Source organism: Pinus tabuliformis, chromosome 3_2 (genome assembly GCF_031772625.1).
Source record: "Pinus tabuliformis cultivar Carrire ecotype Pingquan chromosome 3_2, CPIR1, whole genome shotgun sequence".
NCBI classification, from domain to species: domain Eukaryota; kingdom Viridiplantae; phylum Streptophyta; class Pinopsida; order Pinales; family Pinaceae; genus Pinus; species Pinus tabuliformis.
Window position 1 is genome coordinate 343,366,683 of NC_142302.1, and position 25,798 is coordinate 343,392,480.

Here is a 25,798-nt window from a genome sequence, read left to right on the forward strand (position 1 = left end):
CAACAACTTCAGCAGGAAGATTTTGTAGGTAACAGGTTGCATGTGTGATTTCCTAACTGAGGTGTGAATGCATGATACATGCATTTCTTTATTTGGTTCATTTGTTGTCATGGGCATGGGTTTTGTAGGGTTTGGAAATGGTTTCAACCTTGCCTTCCATTTCCTGGATAGCCATGGTGTGATGGGATTCATTCTTGGTTGAGATTTGGATTGCCGAAATTTTTTGGAACTAGGTGAGATGGTCTCAGGAAAATTCCCAAGGGTTGGGGGTGGAGATGATTTTCTCTAGGAAGCCCTCAACAGGTGGGTGGAGATAGGAAAATTCCTCAATGTATGGTGAAAAATTCTGAAGCATCCAAGCTTGGTTTGGTTTTGTGATCTCGGGACCAGTTTAGGTGAAATTGGGGTAGTTTGAGGGTGGAGGTGGTTTAACCTCTGGATTCCATTGGTTGTTTATGTCTTGGTTATCCCATGATATTCCAAATTCATGCTTGGAATATGGCATGGGGTGATTGATTGAAAGAAATATTTGGTTCAACCCAATCTATGGTTGGGTGGTACGGGGAAGTCCCTGACTTGGTTGGCTTTTGCATAAGTTAATAAGAGTTATTTTCCTATTGTAATCTATGAGTACTTGTACTTGTTATTATGTTGATTTGATGGTGGTTATGTCATGGTTAATACTCTAGTTATATGTTGGTAATAAGCATGATTTATGATGTGCTCTAGCTATGGCTCTTGTTATGCTTTGATAATTTATCGAATGGTTGACGAATGCAAGGACTAACTAGTGTGTTGTAGCTACTTGAGAGGGAAAATACCTGCTTTCCATTTTGTTGAAAGTTTTGTAGAATTAAGACTTTTTGTAGAAAGTTTTTGTAGACGTAGTTTTAAAGGAGAATATTTTTCTCATTTTAAAGCCTTTTTGAGCGCCACAACAACCTAGATAGGGGTTTTTGAGCATCATGGACAACATAGGAGCATTATTTTTTTTCAAGTTGAGGCATTTATTTTGATGTAATGAGCACTTGAGAATCTTAATAAAGTGGTCACCATTGGAAGCTAGACCCAAAGACATAGCCCAAGATGGATGAACTCTGTTATCAACTTTTGTTTGTCTTATGTTGCATTTTTGTCCTATTAACACTTTATTTTTTTTTGCAAATTAATTTAATTTTGTGTGTTTTCACAAAATCAATCCATTGCATAAAGATACACAAACTAACCTGCAAATTGATCAATAAAACCTTCACTTTTATTTTTGGATCATAGTCGCCACCTCATTTCTTGAAGGAATTATGAAGGAGATGGTGTGGCCTACCCCTCACATGCATGCACATGTGAACATTTAAGGAGATCAATGGACATGCATTTTCATATGAGCGACTTGGCTCGACACCTCACGTGACAGAGAAGAAGGGGAACCAAAGGGAGCTCAGACCCCCCTCCGAAGCAGACATACAGGCAGAAGGGGCATGTCTTGTGGAACTCCTACGTAGCATCCTCACCCCAATGTCTCAGCGCAATTTCTTACCTTTTACTCAGCTCTTGCTCAGGCGCTTGCAAAGAAAAATAAATGCAAGAGGAAATTCCCCTTGACACGAAGTTGGAAATAGAGAATCATCCTCTGGTTTTTATCGGGGTACTTGAAGTTGAACAAGATTGTACTTATGAGACTACACCAGTTCATGGGGTCATTAATTTGGTGGTGATGCAGTGGAATATAGGAAGTTTGGAGTGGGCGTGAAAAGATGGGGGAGCTAATCTTGTGGGTTGTTAGTAGGGGAAGGGTCCTCAGTCTGAAGGAAGGTGGTCACTTGCGCATGTTCTTTAGCTTGTTCACCAAGTTGCTTAGTGGCATCTCTAAGATGGGTAATTCTAGTGCCCCTTTTGTACTTGGTTAACCTACTTCGAATTAAGTTGTATGGCCTTGGTTTTGGGATTACTTCTTTATGGTTTGTTGCATTTGTGGGTGGTTGTTGTCTTGTTCAGTTCGTCTATTATCAAGTCTTTTTTTCATTGCAGTTGCCTTTTTCAAGACATCTCTTCAACCTCTTCTTTTTTGTTTTATGAATTTCATGAGCAGGAAACTGCTCAACCATGGTGTTTGGAAATTATAAGTCTGGGTTGGTTTTGGCACCCTAGGGGTGGCTGGCATTTGGGAATTTGACTTTACTTTTGGTTAGTAGTTGGGCATCCATTCTGGTGATTTTCATTTCTATGGTTTTGGACTTATGTTTTGGTGTTTGGGTTGCACAGTTCTTCTGCATGTTTGACATAGTATGCCTTATTTTCTATCTTTTGTTATTGACTATCTTTTTAAGGAACCTGAGTTAGCAACCACTCAATGCAATATGACAAGATGGTGTATGCACAACCAGAGGGGAGGGGGTGTATGAAGCACCTAGGGAAGAAGTTGGGCCAAACAATAAGCTCATGAAGTGGCTAAAATAATTTTTTTTTCTTGTTCCCCCTAAAACTCAAAATGAGATTTGTAATTTGGAGTCTCAAAATGATAAGAACCAGAAAGATTTTTCTGATATAAATATTTTGGCGAGGTTTGACCCTGGTAATATCAGGTGACGAAGGAAACAATATCTCAATTCCATCTCTCTGCATTGGCAAATGCAAACTCTGTCTAGCAGGGTCTTAAAAGAAAAGTAAGAGGAGAGATACAACATCTTTGCTTCACTGGAAGACATTAAACGAGCCCAAGGAAATCAAAAATTTTATTTTGAAAGGCTTGATGCACGGTTTGCACATCCGGAACATCATTTGCGGGGTGAACTTGGTCCTTTTGCATCTCTAGGATCCAACAATAAGGACATAATGCCTGTTACATCTTCTGACTCTGGATTGACTGCTATGTTTAGTGTTTGTTTTTGCATTCAATTTACTAGTTTTATTTTGATGTATATTTTTTGGACTACTCTTTGTTCGCATAGGTGGTTAAAAATATCTATTTTCTCTCATAGAATATTGAAACCACCTATAGAGCACAATGGTTAAACTTTTATTGGTTGGTTGACATAATCTTATTTGAAGATATTAAGAAGAAATACAAAATTAACTTTAAAAAAAAATTGTTTTATTAAAATTTTCTTTTATTAATATAATAAAAAAAACCAGGGAACAAAAATTAATATGCACATCACATTAAAAATAATTTAAAACGACATAGATTCATCTAAATTTTGAATCTACCAAGTGTAAACAGGAATCAAATGTTTGAAGATACAAACATCTTTTTGAGTGAAAAACTTGAGGAAAGTTTTGCACATCGAGAGATTTGATTCCTCTCGTCCCTTAGTCGATCCAGAAGTAAGATGGATCTATGTTGGTTCTTAATGATATTATTTATATTTATATAAATTTCACATCTCTATGTATAGAAATATTCTTCTTTTAATTTTATTAAAACTCTAATAATGTATACAGTTACTCTAAAACTGTGCATATTAAACAAATTAAAATTATTGTTTTTAAAAACTCTAGTGGATTTTCGTCTATCAATTAGACTAAGTGCTAACATATATATGTGATCCGAATTGGATCCATGAAGAAAAATCAAATAACCATGACTGTATCAAATCAGGACAAAAATTTGAATTCAAAGAGCATGGAGCGATAAGCAAAACCTCTGAACAGTGGCAGTTGGCAGCCAGCATGGAACGACGAGGACCTCGATCAAAGCACGCTGACCGAGGCCCATGGAGATTGTGCAGGAGGTAAAACTAGCCCTTGGGAAGCCCAGATCAGGAAAAGGAGGCAGTTTTTGATGCGCGATTCACTGGGCAAAACCCCTCGAGAAGGAGAGGCCCTAAGCGCTCGGTTGCATGGAAGCTGGGAAAATCGTGGGGAAAAGGCTAAAGGCTAAAGGTGGGACCCACGCTCCAAAAACCGATGGTACTTATCGAGGGCACCCTTGGGCGGTAAGCAGATTTGGCGAAAAAGGAGCGATTCCACTCAACGCCCGATGCGTGGCAGGTAAAGGAGAGAGAAAACCGCCGCTCATCGCGCACTAACAGTCGAGCAAGTCAACCACACGAAATTAGTGAATGGTGTCAGATCTGGGGGCTCCAAATCTAACGGCTGAGATCACGCCCGATGAAAGAACTGGATTTGACAGGGCATTAAGCTGCGATCTATAAGAATTTGAGGTCTGATTTGACCGCTGAGGTGGCGGACGAGTCATTTCCTGACGTAATCGAAGAATTGAATCGACGAGGAAGAGTTGGGCAATTTGACACCGAGATAGGAAAATCCAAGCGAAGCTACAGCAGGCAATCCGACGGAGGTGGAAGGGGAATCGAACAGCCATGAGATCGAATGGCTTTAAAGCTGTGAACAGACAAAGCAGAAGACACCGAAGACGGAGAAGAGAAGAAAAATAAGAAGATAGGGAAAACAAAGAAGAGACAGTGAAGCAAAAAGCAGAAAGAAGACAAAGGGTCGAGCTGACCAAAGGCAGCGTCGAGCACCAGAGAGCTTGAGAGATTCAAGCCATCCCTGAGAGGATCTGTCAAGACTAAGCACCACATTGGGCTCCTTCCATTAAAGACCAGAGAGGTCAAGAGCTGGTGAGGTAAAGACTCTGTGTACTCTAGTGGCTTGGGGAATCCAAGAACCACCCTACCAAGCAAATTCTGTTTCAGGAGACTCATATTGAGCTCCGTCATTGTAATTCTCTGCTTTAAGACACAATAAAAGAAGGCCACCACTAAAAGCTGGACTAGAGACGTAGCCCTGGAGGATAGGGTGAACTCCTTATTAATAGTTCTTTTCTTGTATTTGCTTACTGTATTTCTCTGTTGTTTTTCATTTTCCAGTGTCTGTGTATTTTTCAATCTGATCGATCCGTTGCCAAAAATAACATAGACACACACCAGCACATGAGTCTGTAATACCTTCATTTAATAAATCTTTAACTGAGATCACTCATAGGGTGATTATCAAATCAAGTGGTATCAGAGCTTTAGGCTGTTAAGGTTAGACAAGCTTGTGTTGGTTTAGCTGTTGAATGCTCACTAGATCAAAGCTCAAATTAGGAGAAGGAGAGTTGGTCGAAATTAATCTTGAAATTGGGAGAGTCTATCCTCAGAAGACAATGATAGAGGAAGGTTTTGTGGGGCTAGACCCTCAATTCATAGAAAGTTTCCTAGCCATAAAGTCCATGGTAGAAGAAATGTATAGGGACTTTAGAAAACATAAGGATGAAGATTCATCAGGCTCTAAACAAGACAAAGAAGAAGATGAGTCTCACTTCCATGACCACTCCAAAGGAAAAGGGAAAGAGGAAAGCTTTCTCACACCTCCTAATAGCCCTGTGCATAACAAGAAAGCATCTTTGATCAAACTAGATGTTAAATTTGATTTGCCTATATATGATGGAGAGCTAAATGCAGAAAAGTTGGACAATTGGATTAGACAAATTGATGTGTATTGCAGAGTGCAGAATATTGACTCGGACAAGAGTAAGATTCAGCTGGCAAGCCTACTTGGTTTGGTGGGAAGGCAGAACCCAAGCTAACATGGAAATACATGGTAAGACTATCTCTGTTTGGAGTGAATTTGTTTCTGCAATAAAAAAGCAGTTCTATCCATTGGCCTACATGCAACAAGCCATGATGAGTTGGCAAACTCTTCAGCAGTTGAAAGGGCAAAGTGTGCAAGGGTACACTCAAGAATTTAGAAAGAGAGAATTGATTTTAGGAATCTCATTAGACTCACTAGAGACTCTCTTGAAGTACATTGGTGGTCTACACAGCTACATGAGGCATATTATCCTCATGTTCAATCCCACTAGTATAGATGAGGTATCTGTACAAGCTACTCATCTAGAAGCTAGAGGAAAGAATGGAAATCCATAAGATGGGGGACCATCCCAACCCACTACAAGCAAAAGCAAGGAGAAAAGAAAGCAGAAGTGGAAAGCAAGAAGGCTAACACTGCACAGAAAAGCAAAGCTTCATGCAAACATTGTAAAAAGGATAAGCATGATGATGAGCATTGTTGGATTCTGCATCCAGAGCTGAGACCTAAGAAATTTGAGGGCAAGAAGAAGAAGACTGTTGCAGCTATTCAGAAATATTTGGGGTCATACTGAGGAGATGAAACAACCATTGCAGCCACAAGCATAAAAGGTAAGAATTCTGAAGCATCTGCTAGTAACTCTGCTCAATCTATTAATGATGAAAAAAATGAGAGAAAAAGACATGAGCTTTTCCATATTCGAGTTGTTTCCAAATATCAAAAGATTGATACTTTGTTTGATAGTGGCTCACAAGTAAATTTAATTTCTGAAGCAATTGTAAAGAAATTGGGATTAGCAACTAAACCTCACAAGAAACCATACCCATTAGAATGGTTGAATGATAAAGCACAACTATAAGTGACTAGAGAGTGCAAACTCAAGTTTTCTTTTGGGTCAGCATTTGTAGATGAGGTTGAGTTAGACATAATTCCTTTGGATATATGTGGAATTGTTTTAGGAAGTCCTTACTTGTATGATAGAAAAGCTATTTTCTATAGAGCTGGGAACAAGTATCTACTTGTTAAAGATGGAATCGAATACTTTGTAAGATCTCATAAGCTCAAGAATAATTACACTCTCATAAACTCAGGGCAGATGAAAAGAATGATAAATTCATGTAAACAATTCGTACTGATGGTTGTAAAGGAAAAGAAACCTAAAAAAACCAATGTATCTGAGGGTTGTAATGCTAAGTAGCAAGCTGATATAGAAAAGGTTGTTTCAGAGTATGATGTCTTGTTTCAAGAACCTAAAGGTCTGCCACCCAAAAAGGAAATAATACATGATATTATTTTGCAGCAAGATGCTCCATTTCCTAACATTGGAATGTACAGGTTGTCTGCTTTAGAGAATACTGAAATCAAGAAGCAGGTGCAGGAGTTTCTCGAGAAGGGTTTCATCAGGCCTAGCACATCACCATGTGGGTCACCAATCGTTTTGGTGAGAAAGAAAGATGGCTCGTGGAGAATGTGCATTGATTACTGAGCACTGAATAAGATAACAATCAAAAATCATTATCACCTTCCTTGCATAGATGATCTTTTAGATCAATTGAAGGAAGTTGTTTATTTCACCAAGCTAGACTTGCACAGTGGATACCATTAGGTCAGAGTGGCAGAACAAGATGCATGGAAGACTACTTTCAAAACAAAGCAAGGATTTTGATGAGCGGCTGGTTATGCCTTTTGGCTTGACCAATGCTCCTGCTACTTTCATGAGATTAATGAATGATGTACTCAGGCCTTTTCTTGATAATTTTGTTATTGTGTATCTGGATGACATTCTGATTTTTAGTAAAACGTGGGAAGAACACTAAAAGCATGTTAAGCAGACACTAGATGTTTTGAAAAGAGAAAAACTTCATGTTAAACTCTCAAAATGTGAATTTGGAGAAACATATCTCAATTACTTGGGTCATATAGTAGGAGGTGGTGAATTGAAAATAAATCCCTCTAAAGTGGCAATCATTGTAAACTGGCCTAAACCCAAGTCTGCTACAGAAGTGAGAAGCTTCTTAGGAGCAACACAATATTGGAGGAAGTTCATTTCTAACTTTTCCTCAATTGCAGCTCCCTTACATGCTTTAACAGGATTGAACAAGGTGTTTCAGTGGGGAGGCAAACATCAGAAAGCCTTCGATACCTTGAAAGAAAAGATTAGTACAACACCTGTACTAGCCCTGCCTAATATGCAAAGACCATTTGAGATCCAAACAGATGCCATTGGCTATGCCATGGGAGCAGTGTTGACACAGCACAGTAAACCCATATGTTATCATTTTGAGGCTTTTAATCATGCAGTAGTTAACTATCCTACATATGATAAAGAATTGTATGCATTAGTTCAGAGTGTGAAAAAGTGGAAACATTACTTAATGGGCAAAGAGACAGTAATACATACTGATCATCAACCACTTCAATATCTACACTCCCAAACTAAGTTGCAGCGATCAAGACACTACAAATGGATGGGTTTTCTACAACAGTTTCATTTAGTCATCAGATATAAAAAGGGCATGCATAATAAAGTTGCAGACATGTTATCTAGACCCATTATAAATGCATCTACTATACTTAAGCATAATTTTGTGTTACATGAAAGCTACATTGAACAATATGCTCAAGATATAGACTTTAAAGATGTATATGCAACTTTGAGTCAAGGCAAACGAGTAGAAGAATTGGATTATCATGTGAAGGACCGACTCTTATACCATTGTGGGAAACTCTACATTCCACAAATTGAGAGAGTAAAGATAATTAGAGAAGCACACACTTCTCTGATATCAGGTCACTTTGGGGTAAGTAAAACAGTTGCACAGCTGCAAAGATTTTGTTATTGGCCAAAAATGAATGAGACAGTTTCTATATATGTAAGAGGGTGTACTATGTGTGTTAAAAGCAAGCCTAGCAATAGAAAACTAGGCTTGTACACTCCACTACCAGTTCCTTCTCACCCTTGGGAAAGTGTTTCCATGGATTTTGTTGGAGGACTGCCTAAATCTAGGAAAGGTCATGATTATCTGTATGTTGTTGTGGATAGGTTCAGCAAAATGTGTATTTTCATAGCTTGTAATAAACAGATTACAGCTGAACAAATTGCAAAACCATTCTGTGAACATGTATGGGTTCATTTTGGATTACCCACTTCCATTGTATCTGATCGAGACACCCGATTTGTGGGGAAGTTTTGGTCAAGTCTGTGGGAACTGATGGACACCAAACTGAAGAAGAGCACAGCTTTTCATCCACAAACTGATGGCCAGACAGAAGTAGCTAACAGGACAGTGATCCAGTTACTCAGAGGATATTGTAGCAAACATCCTAAGCTTTGGGATGAACATTTATGTTATGTGCAACATGCTTACAACAGAGCAAAACATTCTTCTACACAGAGATCTCCTTTTGAAACCTGTTTTGGTTTCACACCAAGGTCTCCTTTGGATTTTGTCTTTGGTAAAGATACCACAGTTGATGGACACAGTGATGTGGACAAGGAAACTAGGTTCATTGAACAGATCCAGGAGATCCACCAGGCAGTACAGGAACAGCTGGAAAAGAGCCAAGCCAAATACAAGGCAAGGCATGACAAGCATCGGATGGAGCATAGTTTCCAAGTTGGTGACCAGGTCTGGCTATATATCAGCAAGGATAGGATGTAAGGTGAAGGTAAAAAGCTAAAGCCTATCAGGTATGGACCCTTCAAGATACTTGAGAAGATTGGTGAAAATGCTTTTCACCTTGATCTACCAGCTTACATGCACATCTACTCAGTCGTAAATGCAGATTGCTTGAGATTGTTTGAACCTTCACTAATTGAGGATCCCGAAGAGCAAAGTCAATTGCCTTCTATTGATGACCTGCTACCTGAATATCTTAATGAATTGCAGGAAGACACAGTTCTGGACAGGAAGGTGAGGACGACACGCAGAGGAGATGTTGAGTACCTCAGAGTAGGGCTCAAGGGTTCAAAGCCGAGTAGTGCAAAGTGGATTGAGATTGGATAAGTGAGACAACAGTACCCTCACTTAGTCGATGCTTGAAAACCAACTTTTGGTGGTCCAAAAGCTTTTCAGTGGGAAGGTCGTGATCCGAATTGGATCCATGAAGAAAAATCAGAGAACCATGACTGTATCAAATCAGGACAAAACTTTGAATTCAAAGAGCATGGAGTGATCAGAAAAACCTCTAAATAGTGGTAGTTGGCAGCCAGCATGGAACGACGAGGACCTCGGTCAAAGCGCATTGACCAAGGCCCATGGAGACTGCGCAGGAGGCAAAACTAGCCCCTGGGAAGCCCGAATTGGGAAAAGGAGGCAGTTTTTGAAGCGCAATTAGTGCTTAGCTAATCACGCATCGTTGGGCAAAACCCCTCGAGAAGGAGAGGCCCCGAGCACTCGGTCACATGGGAGCCAAGAAAACCGTGGGGAAAAGGCTAAAGGCTAAAGGCGGGACCCACGCTCCAAAAACTGGCGATATTTATCGGGGGCACCCTTGGGCGGTAAGCAGATTTGGCAAAAAAGGAGCAATTCCACTCAACACCTGACGCGTGGCAGGCGGAGGAGAGAGAAAACCACCACTCATTGCATGCTAACGGTCGAGCAAGTCAACCACGCGAAACGAGCGAATGGCGTCGGATCTAGTGGCTCCAGATCTAACGGCTGAGATCGTGCCCAATGAAAGAATCGGATTCGACAGGGGATTAAGCCGCGATCTATAAGAATTTGAGGTCCGATTTTACCGTTGAGGTGGTGGACGAGTCATTTCCCGACGTAATCGAAGAATCAAACCGACGAGGAAGTGCTGGGCAGTTCGCAGGAGGACAAGTGGCCACTCCCTGTGAGCCTAATGATGACACCGAGACAGGGAACTCCAAGCAAAGATGTAGCAGGCGATCCGACGAAGGTGGAAGGGGAATCAAACAGCCATGAGATCGAATGGCTTTAAATCCATGAACAGACAAAGTAGAAGACACCAAAGATGGAGAAGAGAAGAAAAAGAAGAAGACAGAGAAAACGAAGAAAAGATAGTGAAGCAAAAAGCAGAAAGAAGACAGAGGGCCGAGCTAACCAAAGGCAGCGTCGAGCACCAAAGAGCTTGAGAGATTCAAGCCATCCCTAAGAGGATCTGTCAGGACTGAGCACCACATTGGGCTCCTTCCATTAAAGACCAGAGAGGTCAAGAGCTGGTAAGGAAAAGAGTCTGTGTACTCTAGTGGCTTGGGGAATCCAAGAACCACCCTGCCAAGCAAATTCTGTTTCAGGAGACTCATATTGAGCTCCTTCATTGTAATTCTCTGCTTTAAGACACAATAAAAGAAGGCCACCACTGAAAGCTGGACCAGAGACATAGCCCTGGAGGATAGGGTGAACTCCTTATTAATTGTTGTGTTCTTGTATTTGCTTACTGTATTTCTCTGTTGTTTTCCATTTTCCAATGTCTGTGTATTTTGCAATCTGATCCATCCATTGCCAAAAATAACATAGACACACACCAACACATGAGTCTGTAATACCTTCATTTAATAAATGTTTAACTGGGATCACTCATAGGGTGATTATCAGATCAATATGCTACATTTTTCTTTGATGTGCTTTATAATTTTTCTGCTTTACTTTTTTAATGTGATATTGGTCTGAATTTTAGAAGGGAACAAAATGGAATACATATTTAGAATCAAACACAGTGTTGTAACCCTTTGAAAAGAGAGTTCTAGTTGTGCAAAGAGGGCAAAAGAACAGAGATGTTTGGAGCTAGACTCCAAGCCATATGTTATTCATGATAACCCCTAGAAATAATTTTTAGTTTGATTAATCATTTGCATCTATCTACTACTTTTCTAAAAGAGGTTATTGTGCTTTGCAAATTGGAGATTAAAGAAGGAAGGACAGGTCCAATCTAATTTGTTTTGGAGAAATTCTCATATTCTCTAAAAGCCCCATTTCTTTCAAAAACCCCATTTTACCCTCTCTTTTTTTAATTCTAACCGCGGTGACCCACTTTTAACTCTAGCATAAATCCCTTTGTATTTCCAACTCTAACCGTGTTTCCCCATTCCCCTTTGAAATATCTTAAAAACATTCATAAAACATATTGTAGGCTTTTTGAAAGGCTGGGACCCGCAAAAATTTATCGTTATCGGCCCATTTTCCTTTGCAATACATATCCTCTCATTTTCATTTTCCTTTTTCGATTGCGATATCGCATATCCCAAAGTTTCCCGCCTACAGTAATAAAGTTCTTCCCTCGCCGATTGCAATATCGAAAATTCTCTATTAATATCGCATATCGCAAATTCCCCGTCGATTGTCATATCTAAGCCCCTTCTCTGCCTTCCGATTGCGATAAGGTCCTCCCCCCGATCACGATATTTCCACCTTCCCGCTGATCGCGATAAGGTCCTCTCTGCCGATTGTGATATCGCAATCGGGGATCACACAAAACATAAAAATCACTATAAAATCAGTGTTAAAGCACCTTTTCACTTTCCGATGGTAATATACAAGTCTTGGTTCTAGATGTGATATTTTATGTGTGTCATGCTTTATTGAAGTTCCATGTCCGGACAATCAGCAAGCACTATGAAGTATGGTAAAAAGGCACTCTCATGTATTGTGATTGTGATACCAAGAGGCCCATATCAACAAACCAGATTGAATCGGTCCGGATCAACAACCCAGATCAACGAACATTAAAACGTCTATTTCGCTTCCACTCAGTGGGATGACAAGGGTATTCTTCGGTGTATATCCAGCAGCACGGTCATCATACAAAATACAGAGTAAATGAAGGTATGGGGACTCAGGAAGACTTAATGCCTCAGCGTGGAGCTCCACTTGGTCATTAATGCAAAGGATTGTTCGAACAAACTCTATTGTTGCTCTGTGACAAGCAAACACAGTCAATCGCTACCAACTACAGAGAGTGGAGAAGCCAGGCAGTTAAGATGAAAGCAACAGGAACCGACCGAACAACAGGAAAGGCACATCATGGAAGAGACGCAGCCTGACAAGAGGCCATAACAGGAATGGCTGGGAGATATTTTCCTCACCAACAATCAATTTTCATTATATTTTTGTTGTATTTCTTGCATTTTAAAGAAAAGGAATCAAATCCTGATTGTAATCATTTTGGGTAGCGGAGCTATCATAGGCCTAGACACCTAGTCTAACAGATAGCTGGATGCTCACGCTGAGATATTTTTGTAATTAATTTCCAAGATCTTCCTCTCCTTATAAATAGCGGGGAGAAACACTTAATAGGGGTTCCAGAATTCTGCACCTGAGTGGTCCAAATTCTTTGTTTCCATTTGGTTCTAATGGATTTTTCATAAGGGACTCGTAGGATGCATTGTTGAATGTAATGGACTGGTTATTTGGACCCTTCACGTATTAATGAAACTCCATGGTGATTCCAATCACGACAATGTGCAGCATGTTTTCCCTTCTGTAAATCTCATTTCATATATGTTTTCTTTCTCTGAAATAGTGTGATGAAGCCGCAGGTTTCTCCCTTTGTTCATGATTGTATATTTGTTACTAAGTAGTGATAGTACCTGTGTTAGCTACATATTTACTTATGTACCTGTAATGTGCACATATTTACTTATGCTTTTGGTGACAAATGTGCCCATGAGGTATATGGCCTAAAAACCTTGACTAGCGCTCCACTCTTTCTGCCCTTTCATCTCCTCCCTCTTCCATATTTCTGCTGGAACATCGTGGCTTAATATTCTTCATATCGATCAGCCCTACACACCGAATCCTCTCCTCCCTTTCCTCCTCTTTTCTTTACTGCAACGTCAATATTAAGTTGCCTATTGTTGTGCATCGGACACTAGAACAAGGAATTTCTCTTTGAGGTTGGCCTGATTTACCCCCTGAGCATTTAGATCGCGGTGTTGGCTTGAGTTTACCTTCATGAAGGTTGATTGAACCAATCCCCCTTTATTATCATTTTAGCTACATGACAATCGTAGTGTAACCGAAAGCCCCCATTGAAAAATACTTCATGCACTCCTCTATTTAAGATGTCCTAGGCACTGGTCTACAATCAACCCAGAGGTTATCTCTAGGAATATTTATATGTCCCCAGAAGCACTTGTGCTACGGGTTCCATTAGAAGTGACAACATGTTTCTAGCATCGTTGTCGGGGAACAGATTAGAGTATTTTTCCTTGGGTATGACAAATCTTTACATTCCCTCTGTTAGGTGAGCAAGGGAAGTGTGGGTTGAAGACCTCCCACCTTGGTGACTCCACTGTTTCAATTTTATGGTAAACATCCTGGCGACTCCACTGTCCATATCTCTATTTGATCATCCAGGCTTTCAAGCAACCTCATACTCACTCCAATGCTAAAACAGTCGAAAAATTTCCCTACCTTTGAAACTGAGATCACTCACCTAGGGGGTTTTCAAAATGGCCATTCTTGCATTCCTGGCCAATCAATTTGACCCATTGAATTTTTCTTCTATTGTTGGTTATCCCAATCATGTCCCTTCGTTTCATGAATGGAATACCTATTTGCCTAGGTTAAGTGGAAACACAGATAAAAGTTCGGACCAGTACCTTAACGATTTTCATGAATGCATGGAGTAACAGGGTATTTTTTTTGAAGATGCTCAAATGAAATTGTTCATGTACTTGTTAGAAGAAGATTTTAGAGTTTGGTACAGAACAATACCTCGTGGCAGCATATCCTCCCTAAAATGTTTTCATAAAGCATTCCATCTTTATTGAAAAATATTATATCCACTGAATGTTCTGTTTGAAGATTGTTGCACACATTTTAATGATGAAGATATTCCCGAGGTTGATGATCCTGTTGAAGATGTTTGTGGAGCTCCACTCCAAGAAAACAACTACTCGCATCAAGAAGCATCACCCAGTGACCAAGAAAGCGAAGAAGGAAACATCATCGAGCTGCAAATAAACCCTCAGAGGTCTTATTCAACCACATTTGATGTTTCTCCTTCTTATGATGTATATGACTCTAATGGAGAGTCAAGTGATGTAGAGCCACCACAAGCACAGTCAGGGGAAGTCGCACAAGAAGAGGAGGCCCACCAAGAGGTCAACAAAGAGGCTCCAGTTTACAATGCACATCCTTCACCTGGAGAACAAGATCAAGAACCCCCTCTGATTTATGATTCATATTATTTAGAGGAGCATGAGATGATTACAGATGTTCAAAGGGAGTTGTTTACCAGCAATGGGGAGTAGGCTTCCAGCAACAAGTTTTTCTCGAAAAATCTAAAGTTGAGGAGTTGAACAGTACTTGTGGATGCCCTGACCAAGAAGATATGGGTCAGCAGACTTTGCATAAAAAAAAAGGTAGCTGCAAGTCTTCCTTGTCAGTTTTGTGACCATGCAGCTGACTACATGACGAAATTCTTAAGTCAGCGATAGAGGTTGTTCCTAGAGCATGTATAAATTTTTTCGGTTGACGATTTTTCATGGTGCACGCTTGTTTTGATTTTCAAATTTCAGTAGCATGGAGGCATTAGTTCCAACACCCAAACATTGGCTTGGCTCCATTGGAGGGTTGAGCTTACTTAGGTGAATTGAGCCCTATATGTCGGTAGAAGTTGTATATGAATAAGCTCACTAGTTGAGCATTTACTTTGCAGTTGGTAGAATTTATTTTTCTGCATTTTAGTTTCATTAGGAAAGGACTCTCTGCGAATAAAGTTTCATGGAGATTTTATGTAAGTTCATTATATTTTTTACTCCATGCCCAATGGTGAAGGCTACTGGTCTACAGGTTCTTAGCACCTTGCCAGCAAGGCACTGTCCCCAGTTGGAGATAATGTTGTCACCCTTTGAAAAGAGAGTTCTATTTGTACAAAGAGGGCAAAAGAACAGAGATGTTTGGAGCTAGCCTCCAAGCCATATGTTAACCATGATAACCCCTAGAAATAATTTTTAGTTTGATTAATCATTTGCATCTATCTATTACTTTTCTAAAAAAGGTTGACGTGCTTTGAAAATTGGAGATTAAAGAAGGAAGGACAGGTCCAGTCTAATTTGTTTTGGAGAAATTCCCATATTCTCTAAAAAACCCATTTCTTTCACAAACCCCATTTTACCCTTTGTTTTTTAAACTCTAGTCGTGGTGACCCATTTTTAACTCTAGCCGAAATCCCTTTGTATTTCCAACTCTAGCCGTGTTTCCTCATTTCCCTTTGAAATATCTTAAAAACATTCATAAAACATACGGAGGCCTTTTGAAAGGCTGGGACCCATAAAACTTTATTGTTATTGGCCTATTTTCCTTTGCAATACATATCCTCTCATCTCCCTTTTCCTTTTGCGATTGCAATATTGCATATCACAAAGTTTCTCACCTACCGCAATAAAGTTCTTCCCCTGCCGATTGCGATATCGCAAATTCTCCGTTGATATCGCATATCGCAAATTCCCTGCCGATTGTCATATCTAAGTCCTTTCTCTGCCTGCCGATTGCGATAAGGTCCTCCCTCCAGATTGCGATATTTCCACCTTCCCACCGATCGCGATAAGGTCCTCTCAACCGATTGTGAAAAATCCTCCTCCCGCCGATTATGATATCACAATCAGGGATCGCATAAAACATAACTCCCTCCTCCGCTGAAATCCCTTCCGAATTGTGATTGTGATGGACCCGAAAGGTTATGTATTATGGTTTTGAGAAATTTTAGGTCCGACATATTGGGAAATCACCATAAAATCAATGTTAAAGCCCCTTTTCACTTTCCGATGGCGATATACGAGTCTTGGTTCCGGATGCAATATTTTATGTGTATCATGCTTTATTGAAGTTTTGCGTCCATATAATCAAAAAGCATTATGAAATATGGTAAAAAGGCCCTCTCCTATATTGTGATTGTGATACCAACAGGCTTGGATCAACAACTCATATCAACGAACATTAAAATGTGTATTTCACTTCCACTTAGTGGGACGGCAAGGGTATTTTTCGACGTATATCCAGCAGCACGGTCATCATATAGAATACAAAGTAAATGAAGGTATGGGGAATCAGGAAGACTTAATGCCTCAACGTGGAGCTCCACTAGGTCATAAATGCAAAGCATTTTCTGGACAAACTTTGTTGTTGCTTTGTGATAAGAAAACACAGTCAATTATTACCAACTATAGAGAGTGGAGAATTCGGGCGGTTAAGATGAAAGCGACAGGAACTGGCCTAACAGCAGGAAAGGCACATCATGGCAGGGACACGACCTGAACAAAGGCCATAACAGGAACGGCTAGGAGATATTTTCCTCACCATCAGTCAATTTTCCTTATATTTTCTAGATTTCTTGCATTTTAAAGAAAGGAATCAAATCCTGATTGTAATAATTTTGGGAAGCAAAGCTATCGCAGGCATAGACAGTTAGTCTAGAAGACAGTTGGATGCTCAAGCCGAGATATTTTTGTAATTAATTTCTATATCCCTCTCCTTATAAGTAGGGGGAGAAACACTTAATAGAGGTTCCAGAATTCTGCACCCGAGTGGTCCAAATTCTTTGGTTCCATTTGGTTCTAATGGCTTTTTCATAAGGGACTCGTAGGATGCACTGTTGAATGTAATGGACTAGATATTTGGACCCTTCACGTATTAATGAAACTCCCTGTTGATTCTAATCATGGCAATGATCAATATGTTTTCCCTTATGTAAATCTCATTTCATATATGTCTTATTTCTCTGAAATAGTGTGATGAAGCCGCGGGTTCCACCCTTTGTTCATGACTGTCTATTTTTTACTAAGTAGTGACAGTACTTGTGTTAGCTACAGATTTAATTATGTTCCTATAATGTGCACAGATTTACTTATGCTCTTGGTGACAAATGTGCCCATGAGGTATATGGCTTGAAAACCTTGACTAGCGCTCCACTCTTTCTGCTCTTTCGTCTCCTCCCTCTTCCATATTTCTGCTGGAACATCATGGCTTAGGATTCTGCATAGTGATCAGCCCTACGCACTGAATCCCCTTCTCCCTTTCCTCCTCTTCGCTTTACTACAACGTCAATATTAAGTTGCATGTTGTTGTGTGTCGACCACTAGAACAAGGCATTTCTCTTTGAGGTTGGCCTGATTTACCCCCTGAGCATTCAAATCCATGTGTTGGCTTGAGTTTACCTTCATGAAGACTAATTTAACCAAGCCCCCTTTATTATCCTTTTAACTACGTGACAATTGGAGTGCAACCGAATGCCCCCATTGAAAATCTTCCATGCACTCCTCTATTTAAGATGTCCTAGGCACTGGTCTACAATCAACCTAGAGGTTGTCTCTAGGAAGCTTTCTATGTCCCCGAAAACACTTGTGCTATGGGTGTCATTAGAAGTGACAATACACAAAAATACAGTGAAATTGAACTTCAATTAATAAATAGAAATGTTGAAATTGTTTACATGCAGAATGAAAGCAAACTAGCTCGAACAATGCTAGCTTATCTCTCATAAGAGATGTGACTACTATGCGCCTTCCTAAATTGTGTTATAATGAAGCTCAAATGATTTTGTATCATGAATAAACAACGGGAAACCATAAAAATCCAAAACCCCAACCCTAGGAGATGAAGCGCTAAAGGCTTATGGGCCCCAATGGGGTAAGTTGGAACATTAACATCATGGGGTCATAAATTTGGCATAAAATCTTTGTTTGCCACACACGATATCCTGTTTGAAAGGTATACCCGAGGAGAACAACTCATAACTATTGAAAACAATTGTAGTTGTTAACTAACATTGACATGTTTTCCCAAAATACGTCGTTTAGGGCCTCAAAACAACTTTAGAAGTTAAGGGCCTGAAAACTGCCAAAACAGAAAAATTGTGTTGTGAGCTAATGGAATAGGTGGGTGGCCACCAATATACACCTAGATAATTCCTCCCCCTTAGAATTAATGGTCTTAATTGTGTTGAGTGCCTCCATGCAATGGGGAAACTTTTGCTAAACTTGGTCCCTAGTGAGCCACTTAACTTGGTGAAAGAGCTAGTCTACTTTGACAACCCGATATACTTGGATCCTCTGTTCATGAGTGTTCTTAATTTGTGTGTCCATGATTTGATTAATTGTGGCATGTTCAATGCAATATGGGTTGATATTCATCAATTTCAGCTACTCTACAATTTCTGATGTTTCCAACAATGGTGAAAAGTATGGCCGAAGGCGGATGGTCCACTTGAACACTAGGTGTAGGCCAAGGATTGGGGGGATACTTAGCTCAAAAGAATTATCACCACCACCTTGGTTATGGTGTAAAGTTTATAGTAGAGTGGTTGAAGCTTATGATGGACCCCTGCAAGGAATTCCTTCTACAAATGCAATACAACCTTATCTCCCACCTAAAACTTGTGTGGCACCTAGTGTTGATCATGACATTGTGTGTATTTAGCATTGGATTTGTGAAATCTATCATGGACCTGTTGGCAAATGTGTTATTTTTTTTCAATAAACTTGGTAGCTTTATTGGCTTCATATTGAACATGTGCAGATTCTTCCTATGTATTTGCAAGGGATAGCACGACATGAATGGGACACAATGGTTGAAATACTAGGCTCACTTGAAAGGGATTGTGGCCGATCCAGTTATGGATAACCTTGTTTTAGTTGTGTTGAACATGACTCTCATCCATGTTCATGGATGCTTGGAGTTGTACATGCGTAAAATGTCCACAAACATCATGTTGATTACCTATATTGACCATTAGTATGGGGGTGGAAGGCAGTCGACTTGGTGAGCTTGGTGTTCAACAATAAATAGAGGCTCGACTAGAATGCACTTAGGAACCTGCTATCTTGATCCGATATGATAGTCTGCAGGATCCCAAAATGTACCAACACCCATTCAAAGAAGATCTTAGCAATGGATTATGTTGTGATACTCTTCTTGCATGCATCCAAAATGGTCGTCTTAGAAAATCTATCAACTACCTAAAATACACAGTCATTACCATGCTTGGTAGAAGGACGGCCATACATATAGTCTATCGAGATGGATTCCCAAGGTCGAGTAGGAGTAGGCAGAGGGATGTATAAGCCTTGCTTATTAATGATTGGTTTGGCAATGCAGGATCTCATGTGCTTGCCAACATCCTGTCAGAGTTTTGGCCAATAAAAATACTTCTATAGTATTGCCACTATCTTATCCACACAAAAGTTCCCTACAAACCGACTATAATGTGCCTCCCAGATAAACTTGGCATGCTCACTTGAAGGAACACAAAGGTGTCCCTGGTAGCACAATATTCCATCCTAAAGGTGGAAGTCTAAAACTAACATGCTAGTCATCAACACCTTGTAGGTGGAAACAAATTATGAGTCAGTGTCATATAGTTGTGGCCATCCAGAGATCTCATGACCACAAGAGTTGAGAATTGTGTTTATTTTCACACTCAGGGGTTGATGTAGGTAGTCTACGGTGTGATTTTTGCTACCCTTCTTCTATTTAATGTTAAAATGGAATTGTTGCAAATATGTGGACCATTTTTTATGGTGATCATTCTGCAACTTTTCCCATGTCTACATAAATTGATGAGATTGGTGATCTGTGTGGATGATTGTCTCCTTTCCCGGAATATAATGTTTCCATTACCGACATCCTTGCATGATGGAATACATTTCCTTATCATAGGTGGGGTACCTTCGGATAGTATCAAAGAGTGTCTCATATAGGCCACTAGATGCCCTTCCTAAGTGAGGACTGCGCCAATAGCATAGTCAGAGGCATTTGTCTCAATCTCAAATGATTATTGTAGGTCTGGCAAGGTGAGGACTGGTGCAGAGAAACACGATGCTTCGGTTCAATGAATTCATTTTGTTGTGACTTAGACCAAAAAAACTTTGCTTTTTTTCTGCCTCTGGTAACTTGAATTAAGGACCAAGTGATATGAGAGAACCCCAACACGAATCTTCGATAAAAATTAGCAAGGCCCAAGAAGCTACAAATCTCTATTAGATTATTTAGAGCCAACCAATCCCAAATGACTTGTATCTTAACTAGATACACATGCACACCTTGCTCATCAATAGTGTAACCCAAATATTGGACCTTGTCCATGCCAAAGGAGAATTTTTCCAAGTTAGCACATAACTTATGTCATCACAGAGTGTGAAGGACTTGTTGAATATGTTGCAAGTATTATGCCCAACTCTTACTGAATATGGGGATATCATCAAGATATACAACCATGAATGAGTTGGTGAAAGGTTGCAAGATGTCATCCATCAGCCCCATGAAATTTGCGGGGGCATTCGTGAAACCAAAGGGCATGACCAACCACTCAAAAATACCCTCCTTGGACTTGAAGGTGGTATTCTACACATCCATTGGTTCTATTGGAACTTGGAGATAACCAACCTTCAAATCAATCTTGTTGAAGTACTTGGCCCCCTTGAGCTGGTCAAGAAGGTCATTAATCTGTGGAAGTGAATATATGTTTCTGACCGTGATTTTTTTAGAGCTTGATAATGAATGCAGACTCTCTAGGTCCCATCCTTCTTTTGTATGAGTACAATTGGTCTCCCACAGGGTGAGGAACTTGGTTGGATGTTCCCTTTTTGTAGAAACTCATATATCTACTGCATGATTTCCTTGTTTTCTAGAAGAGAGCAGCAATAGATTGGCCCATTAGGTAGAGGTGTGGTAGGGGTCATGTTGATTGAATTTTTGACATGACAGTGCAAAGGTACCCTCACGAGTGAGAAGAAGATGTTCCTGTACTCTTCCACGACCTTATCCACTTTCATCTACAGCGTGTAAAAGCCCTTTCTGGAGGCAATGGATGTGGCCATGGTCTTCCATTTACTTTGAGAGAGAATCAGGGAGAAAATAAATTTCCTAGTCTAGAAGATGATCTTTCTGCATTGCTTAGAAGAGATCAAAGAAATGGTAGTAGGCAGGACTACTTATGGTACTCTAGACAGTTTTATGCCCAAAGTGATTATAATAGTACAAGGTCTAGACTCATACACAACATGACGCTTCCAAAAGTACAGTTGGCCTAACAAAACATCACAAACTTCAAGGGGAGAAACATCACACAATACCTCGTCCATGAAAGGCTTGATGTTGTAGGGTAGGTGACATTGTTGACTGACGCGTAGAAATCGCCCTTGGAGGAGCCACTCGATGGTGTATGGTTTCGAGTGTGGTGTTGTCAGCAAGCCCAACCGTTTAACGACCTCCACTAAGATGAAGTTCTTTTGATTCCCAATTCGATAATGAAACACGGTGGAGCACCCTTCACCCACATTTGTGAGTTGAAGAGATGCTCACCTTCTTCCATATCTTCGGGCTCACTTTGTTGGACCTTGGTGGTGGAAATGGTGGCACTGGGTTCTACATCAATGATTTGTTTCCCCTTATCAAGGTTTGGTTCAAAGTCAGAACTTGTATTCAACTCTTAAGCTTTTAGCTCAGCAACTAGTGACTGCTTTATGTGACATTCATTTGTGTTATGAGTGGGGCTCTTATCGAACTCACACTACTTTCCCGTGTCTTTCTTTGTCTTCCCATTATTATTATTTTCTTGTGGATTTGATGGATTGTCCTAGGATGTTCCACCCTAGCTCTATCCTTTGTTCTACAATTTGAGGGTGACTTTCCTGCTTATGATTCGCATATCCAAAGTCTCCCTTCTTCTATTTAAATTTTGCTCAATTTTTATAGCATATCAGTATGTTGTGCCAAGCGAGGAGATGTACAAGAACTTAATTTATGCCTAGATGTATTTGTGTAGACAACCACAGTACTTGAGCACTAGATGTCGCTTTGAGTCCTTGATACCCAACTTTGTGCGTAAAGTATGAAAGATATTCATGAACTCTAGCACTTCTAGGTCCCTTTTCAGTTGTAGTGTGGCAAATTTTAAGTACTTGTCTTCATTGCTTCCAATAGGGCAATATTTTCCAAGAGGGTGTGACTAGAAATAGTGGGGATTCCTTCGTGACCCTTTTCTCATAGTAAGTTTCCCACGAGTCCTTGACATGGGGGGAAGCCTGAAGGAGTGAAAAGGTAACATTTTCTCAATCGGAAAATTTATGGACCGAACACTATCCTTCTAGCAGATTCAACCATTTATTTAGAGCATCTACATTATCTTCCCTTCAAATATAGGAATATCAAAATTAACTTGTACCTTAAAGAGGGCGGTGCCTCTGAAGTGGCTCCTAGATGAAGATGTGCTGCTTGTTGGTATTCATCGAAGGATCTAGGAAAAATTATCCATCATCTCGTTCCTTTGTTTTTTGAGAGATTCTTCGAGAAACAATTTGATAGGGTCTCCTCCTTGCTTTTCTTTCTTTTTTTTCGCCATGGGAGGTCATCGAGGTCAGTGAGGCCAGTCTTACAAGGGATCAAGCAGTTTGAGTCCCAACTCCTTATAACCCAACCTCATTAGGGACATGGATAGAAAAAAGAAAGAAAGAGTAGATGTCTCTGATACCACTGATATGAATTTCAGAAGGGAATGAAATGAAATACAGATTTAAAATCAAACACAGAGATAGAGTGAAACTGAAAGCAAACTAGCTCGAAGAATGGTAGTGTATCTTTGAGAAGAGATTTGACCGCTACATGCCTTCTTGAACTATGTTACAATGAGGCTCAAAATCCTTTTTATCATGATGAAACAATGAGAAAACCTAAACATCCAAAACCCCAATCCTAAGAGATGAAGCACCAAAGGCTTATGGGCTCTGATGGGTTAAGTTGGAGCGTCTCATAGCTTTGACATACGATCTCCATTTGGTGCACATGATAACCCGTTAGAAAGCTCTATCTAAGGAGAACAACTTCTTATTGTCAAAAATAATGAATCATTATCTTAGCCCATTTCCCCAAAAAACATTGTTTAAGGCCTTTTTGTGGTAGAACACAACTCCCCCCCCCCATTATTTTGTCACACAAAATGTGGGGACCCCGTATTTTAATTTTTGCATAACTCCCTCTCTATTGGCATTTTGGGTGACTCTTGATTTCTCTGGTATTTAGTGCTTGGCTTCCAAGTTTTCAAGGATAAAATCATGCTTTGACTGTCGCCTTACTTATTTGATGGTAACTGTGAGCATCTATGATGACACTGGTCACATAAAGGTGATTTAGCATCTTTGGTTATCATGTCACCTTTTCATTATGCATTGGGCTTCACATGGTGTACATCTCCTCCGTATCACTCGATACATTGCTAAATTTCATTGCTTTCAATATTTTGGCAGTTTGCTTCAATGCCATCCTCTTTTGGATTATTTGATGAGTTTGGTTGGACTAGGCTTTCACATGGCACTTTCATAATCATACCCCTTCACCATATGTATGTGAATAATATATTGTATTTATAAGTATCCATTTTGTTTTTGTTTTTAATCATTTTTATAGAATTGCATATATTCTAGTTTATTAATTTAAATATGTAAATATATATAAATAAAAACATTAAGAAAACACAAAACAAACCAAACCTTTATAAATTTGTTGTATATTATGGTTTGTATATAATAAACCAACAAAAAAACGTATCATATAAATTTTATAAAATATATTGCACATAATGTAAATTAAATATGGTGCAACATATTACGTTCTAAATATATTAAGATATGATATAAAAGTGAATCAAACCTGGGGGCTGTAAATGATGAGGAAATCGTGTATGTCAAAATTAAAACATATAATGAAAGTAATATGTTTGCATATTCTTACGACTCATTTCCAAATCTAAATATTTCACACCAACTAAAATGTGAATATCATTCATTGACCAAATTTGAAATCATTAATGATAACGATCAAATGCCAATTAACCATACCAAGCAAAACTCAATACAACGTGCCATAGTTTAAACGACGAATATGGCATTTCACTGATGGAAAGGCGCACCACACAAATTATGTATGGCGATTTTAATGCATAAATTAGATGTCGAGGCATATCAAAACTAAATTTGTGATATTATTAAACTAAATACGGTTTTATTTTTATTTTTTTATTGTAGGGACAAGGATCCTATGGGATTTAGTTGCGAAATCGTAGTGAAACGCCCCATCTTTTCAACGTCAACGCATCGAATTTTGGCTGGCAGTGTTTTTTTTTTCTGGAACGTTGATTCTAGATTTCTTCCGAGACACAGAATTTTCCGCCAAACTATGTACTTAGTGTCAATGCAAACTGGATTGAAAGAAATGAACGATGCGAAGAACATGAGGAGATCATGCCCAACATATGTGCAGATGACGAAGAGATGCTAAATACATGCTCCAGATCTCACCCCTTGATTCCAGATCCACGTTTTATTACTGATTATTTATTTTTTAATTTTTATGGATTTGTGGTCGTATCAATCTCATTGAAGATTTTCTGTTTGTTTACAGGTATGAAGATCATGGCTAAGAGGCGCACCCAAACTCAATTGTGTGACGTTTTATCAAATTCTACAAAGAGTCTGGCCAAAACAATGAAGATCTATTCGAGGAATCACGCAAGAAATAACATAATCTGCTCCATAAATTGCTTAAAATCCGTTTTCTCTCTTCTTTCAAAACAAAAATTCATGCCAACTATACGGGGAAGGTTTAATTTGATAGGAAACAACCCGAGATAGAGGCATTGTATCAAGACGAGATAACGTCTACTACAAAACTCAGATTGAAAGGAACGAAAATCTAGCTTGAAATACACACCAAACTCCATGCCAAGCGTAACAAATTTCTTTAACAGTGATGGCATTTCACCATAATGAGAACTAATCCCGCTTTTTCTTATTCTCTGATTGCAGGACCGTTGTGATAGAAGGATTTCTCAATGGCAAACAACGAATTGGATGTGAACGGATTAAATGACAAGGTTAAAATGGAAGGATTCGAAGCCTAAGATCGAGGGAGGCAAAACTACCTGACGACTTATAAAAGGAGACGAGGCTACCATAACAAAAGGGGGGGGCGATTCAGATCCAAGCACAGGAGGACTTGCGATCTAGCGTAGGGTATTTTCTACTCCTGATTCAATTTGTTCTTATGCACTTATGTTTTGCACAGAGAGAATGATGGTAGAGATTGAAATAAGGTTTGTGGCCTTGTTTAATTGCTTAGCACTATTTCAATTTGTTCTTATGCACTTATGTTTTGCACAGAGAGAATGATTGTAGAGATTGAAATAAGGTTTGTGGGCTTGTTTAATTGCTTAGCACTATTGTAGGCATTAAGATCATAGGTCTGAAATTCTCAAAATATTTTGTAAGAAGCTTTGGCACTATTTTAAACAAATTCCAATTTTT